The sequence below is a fragment of the Solanum lycopersicum genome, chromosome 6 (assembly GCF_036512215.1).
Source record: "Solanum lycopersicum chromosome 6, SLM_r2.1".
NCBI lineage: Eukaryota > Viridiplantae > Streptophyta > Magnoliopsida > Solanales > Solanaceae > Solanum > Solanum lycopersicum.
In genome coordinates this window covers 27,036,657-27,042,656 of record NC_090805.1, presented here as the reverse complement: position 1 = coordinate 27,042,656, position 6,000 = coordinate 27,036,657, and positions in this window count along the sequence as shown.

Here is a 6,000-nt window from a genome sequence, read left to right as displayed (position 1 = left end):
TACCACATGGCATGCCACATAAGCCAATAGAGTTCCACTCATGCCACGTAGAAAATAAACTTATCCCTAATTTTCCCTAATTTTTCCTATTTTCCTTAGAATTTAGAAACGATTTCACTGAAAAAACATAGAACCCCTTTCCCTTAGAACTTATATGTATTTTGTGAAATCATTCTAAGGAAATGGAGACATGAGGAAAAGGGGTTCTATGTTCTTTGGTGAAATCGTTTCTAAATTCTAAAGAAAATGGAGAAAATTGGGGAAAATTAGGACTAAGTTTATTAGTCTACGTGGAATGAGTGAAACTCTATTGGCTTATGTGACATGCCATGTGACATCCACACGCATGCCACATAAGCCAATAGAGTTCCACTCATGCCACGTAGAAAATAAACTTACCCCTAATTTTCCCAAAATTTTCATATTTCCCTTAGAATCTAGAAACGATTTCACTGAAAAAACATAGAATCCCTTTCCCTTAGAACTTATGTATTTTGTGAAATCGTTCTAAGGAAATGGAGACATGAGGAAAAGGGGTTCTATGTTCTTTGGTGAAATCGTTTCTAAATTCTAAAGAAAATTAGGGGAAATTAGGACTAAGTTTATTAGTCTACGTGGCATGAGTGGAACTCTATTGGCTTATGTGGCATGCCATGTGACATCCACATGGCATCTAAGTGGCGTTTAACCGATTCTATTAATGAGAAGGGTATTTCTGACCCTATAGTTTGAGGGTAAGGGTATATTTGAGCCAAAATATACTTTAAGGGTATATTTAAGCTATTTCTGATAGTTCAAGGGTATTTTTGACCCTTTTTCGTTTATAAAATTCTTAAAAGTTCACAAGCATATAAAGATCAAAAGTGTATATTAGAATTAGTTGAAGATTATATACGCTTAATCATATATCGTAAATGGCGAACCCCAGCCCCTTCAATTAGTTTGTGTATTTTATGTTTTAAAATTTAAATCTCTTATTGAAATTTTGATTCCCCCATTCAATTTAATTACACAAAAAAGAGAAATTTATATCAATTAAAAGTCGAAAGTCATCGTTCTACAATAGTAAGAATTGTTTATCAATATTTGAGAACCACGAGTGCGATTTATCCAAGTATAATTTTATATCCTAAGTTGAATTGTTAATCTTATCGTAACTTAACTATACTTTGTCCTAACCAGAAAAGTAAGCAAAATATTTAATTTGAGAATTCAATAATTAGCAATGAGGTAGTATAATTAAGTACAACTTTTTATTTGTTGATTTATTTTTAGGGTCAAAAAGTTCAATTTGTTAGGTTATTAGAATTTTAATATTAATATTTAAAATATTAAATTGCTTTATTTTGGAGTTATAAGAATGAACATTGGAATGGATGACTTCTACATCATCCATTAGCATTGGTTGTCCATCACTTTATTTCATTCTTAATACCTTCATTACTCTTTGTAACCTATGTAACATATGTAACTCCTATTGTAACATATGTAACCTATGTAAATCCTATTGTAACCTATGTAACTCCTATTGTAACCTATGAAACTCCTAAGGCCATTATCTTCACTATTTACTACCTCCATTATCTTCCTATTTATTGCTAGGAAGACTTCTTGTAGTATAAATAGTGGTGGTCTTCATTTGGTTTGGTACACACAAAACACAAGAGAAAACAAAGAGTGAAAGAGTTAGTCTAAAAGAGAGTTCTTATTAGTTGAAGGGAGGTGTTCTTTTTTGTGGAGCTTTGGACTCAACTCTTGTCCAGAGTTGTTGAGTTATTCTTTGTGAAAGCTGTTGTATCATGGAGGGGACAAGTCAAAGAGGACTACTTCTGGACCGGTGAAAACATTTGCTGCAGTGGGCTTGAATCTCCTTAAAGAGAGCGAGATATCCGCGCCTCAGCCCGAAGAGATTACTTTCTTCATTTTATTTTCAATTGTAACCTTGCAATTTTATTATCTTGTAAGTTTTTTCACTAACAATTTTAAGGAGATTCATAGATGGCTACAATTGAAAAAACCGCGGATGTCAAGATGGGAGATCTTAACAAGCCATTTCGGTTCAATGGTAACCATTTCAAAAGATGGAAGGGTAAAGTACTTTTCTACTTAAGTCTTCTCAATGTTTCTTATGTATTAACGGAGAAGAATCCAAATAAAGAAGACATCACCACTATGAATGATGATGAAACTATTTCTCATCTAGAAAAAGTGGAAAAGTACGATGGTGATTCCTATAAGTGTCAGTATTATCTTCTTATTTGTCTATCTGATAATTTTTATGATTATTATGATAGAACTTACTCTAGTGCAAAGAAAATTTGGAAGGCATTGCAGAGTAAGTATGATACCGAAAAGACTGAAGCGGAAAAATATGCAGCTAGTAGATTTTTTCGTTTCCAAATGGTGGACAACAAATCAGTGGTAGATCAAGCTCAAGACTTCATCATGATTGTCGGAGAGCTTAGGTCCGAAGAGGTTAAAATTGGAGATAACCTTATTGTTTGTGGCATAGTGGATAAACTTCCACCTTCTTGGAAGGAATTTCAAAAAACTATGCGCCACCAACAAAAGGAAACCTTTCTTGAAAGCTTGATAATGAAAATCCGCATGGAAGAAGAAGCAAGAGGCCAACATGCACTTTTACAAACAGAAGAGAACAACATCACATCGAAGGTAAATTTAATTACTTCGAATAATGCTACTCCTGAAACTCACAAAAATACTTCTTTAAAGCCTAAGAAGAAAAAATTCAAGAAAAATAATGGTAGACCTCCCAAGAAAAATAATGGTGAAAATCACCAAGCACAAAATCAACAAGTTCAAGAAAAGGGACCATGCTTTGTTTGTGGCAAGAGTGGGCATATTGCTCGATTTTTCAGATTCCGAAAACGTGGTCCTAACCCTCAGGCAAACGTTATCGAAGAACCTTTTGTGGCGGTGATTACCAACATAAACATGGTTGAGAAAAAATTTGATGTCTAGTTTTCTTCTTAATAAAGCAGGCTTTAAACAAATTATTGAATCTGATCAATATGTAATAGTGAAGAAAGGTATTTTTGTGGGGAAGGGGTATGCATGTGATGGGATGTTTAAGTTGAATGTTGAAATGAATAAAACTTCTACTTCTGTTTATATGCTTTCTTCTACTAATTTTTGGCATGCTCGTTTGTGTCATATTAATGATCGTTATGTTGGAATCATGAGTAGTTTAGGATTAATCCCAATGGTTAAAAAGAATTTTGAAAAGTGTGAGGCTTGTAGTAAAGCCAAGATCACTAAAAAGCCTCATTTTCAAGTTGAAAGAAAAACTGATTTGTTATAATTAGTTCATACTGATATTTGTGAACTTGGTGGAATTCTAACTCGTGGAGGTAATAGATATTTTATCACTTTTATTGATGATTTTTCTAAGTTTACATATGTTTACTTGATGAAAAATAAAAGTGATGCTTTTGAAACTTTCAAAACTTATCTCAATGAGGTTGAAAATCAGTTTGGAAGAAAAATAAAAAGAATTAGAAGTGATAGAGGCCGTGAATATGAATCAAATGAGTTTAATTCTTTTGTTAGATCGTTGGAAATAATTCATGAAACTACTCCTCCTTACTCTCCTTCGTCTAATGGAGTAGCAGAAAGGAAAAATAGAACTTTGGTTGAATTGACTAATGTCATGCTAATTGAGTCACATGCACCTTTAAAATTTTGGGGTGAAGCTATCTCAACTGCTTGTTATATGTTGAATCGTGTGCCTCATAAAAAGTCTAAATTGACACCTTTTGAATTGTGGAAAGGTTACTAGGCAAGTTTGGGTTATCTAAGAGTGTGGGGTTGTCTAGCCTTTGTGAGGCTAATGGATCCCAAGATTACAAAGTTGGGTAAGAAAGTTACTACTTGTGCTTTTCTTGGTTATGCTTCAAATAGTAAAGCCTATAGATTTTTTAATCTTGAAGATAATATTATAATAGAATCTGGTGATGCTATTTTTCATGAAAATAAATTTCCTTTTGATACTAAAAATAGTGGGGGTCAAAGGATTGATAAAAATATTTTGTCACTACCTAGTTCTTCTACTTCAACTTTAAAAATAAAGATGTTGTTGATTCTGAGTTAAGAAGAAGTAAAAGAGTTAGAGTAGAAAAAGATTTTGGTCCTGGTTTTTATGTGTTTAATGTTGAAAATGACCCTCTAACTTTGAAAGAAGCATTATCTTCACATGATTCTATTTTTTGGAAAGAAGCTGTAAATGATGAAATGGAATCTCTAATTTCTAATAAAACTTGCAAGTTAGTTGATTTACCACCGGGTTGTTAAACAATTGGTTGTAAATGGGTCTTACGGAAAAAGTTGAAACCGGATGGTTCTATTGATAAATACAAGGCTAGGCTAGTTGCAAAAGGTTTTAAACAACTAGAAGGCCTAGAATTTTTTGATACTTTTTCTCCGGTAACAAGAATTACATCCATTAGACATTTAGTTGGTATGGCTACAATTTTTGATTTGCAAATTCATCAAATGGATGTAAAAACTGCTTTTCTAAATGGAGACCTAAATGAAAAAAATTATATGGACCAACCCGAGTGTTTTGTTGAAGTAGGCCAAGAAAGCAAAGTATGTAAACTTACTAAATCCCTATATGGCTTAAAATAGGCACCAAAGCAATGGCATGAAAAGTTTGATTCCTGCATGATTGAAAATGGTTTTAAGACAAATGAGTGTGATAAGTGCATATATCATAAGTCTTGGAATAATTCACATGTGATCATTTGCCTATATGTTGATGATTTGTTGATCTTTGGCTCTAACATGAATGTTATTGATGAAGCTAAAAATGTTCTTAGAAGCCATTTTGATATGAAAGATCTTGGTGAGGCAAATTTTATTCTTGGAATAAAAATAACAAGAACATGTGAGGGAATTTTCCTTGACCAGTCACATTATGTTGAGAAAATTTTGAAAAAATATAACTTTCATGATTGCAAGCATGTTGCTACTCCTTTTGATTCAAATGTTCACTTATTTCCTGTTGAAAGTGAAAATGATGTAATAAATCAAAAGGAATATGCTAGTATAATCGGAAGTTTGAGATATGTGACTGATTGCACTAGGCCTGATATTGCATATGCAGTATGAGTATTTGGCAGGTTTACAAGCAAGCCAGGTAATGAACATTGGCATGCTATAACAAGAGTTATGAGATATTTAATTGGAATGAAAAATTGTGGTTTGTTCTATAAAAAATATCCTGCTGTACTTGAAGACTTTTGTGATGCGGATTGGAACACTTTGTCAGTTGATTTCTGTTCTACAACTGGTTATGTCTTTACTTTAGGTGGTGGTGCTGTTTGTTGGAGATCAAAAAAGCAAACTATAATTGCTAACTCTACCATGGAGGCTGAACTAATTGCTTTAGCTTCAGCTAGTGAGGAAGCGAATTGGTTAAGAGATTTATTGTTTCAAATTCCTTATTTTGAAAAACCAATTCCTCCTATTTTAATTCATTGTGATAGCACCGCTGCAATTGGTAGATTTCAAAACCGTTATTACAACGGTAAATCCACACCTATAAGGAGGAAACACAGTAATGTCAAATCGTATTTGACAAATGGTACCATTAACGTTGATTATGTCAAATCTTGTGATAATCTTGCAGATCCTCTTACGAAGGCCTTAACAAGAGAAAATGTCTGGAGCACATCGAGGGGGATGGGATTGAAGCCTACAAATTCTTGAGTCATATATGAGGAAACCCAACCTGGGGACTAGAGATCCTATAACCAGGTTCAAAGGGAAAAACTAATCATATGATGACTTGTTGTGAAAAATGCACTAATTTTTTCCCTCCCTATGATGTGAGTACATTATTTCCTGTAGTTTGTGAAGGTTGAGTTGATAAAACTCTTAATGAATATTTGTAGCTCGTATGGGTGGAGTGTTAATCTTACAGGAGCACTCTCGACAGATTTCACCTATGTAAAGTGTGGAAGTAGGTCACTTCCTATG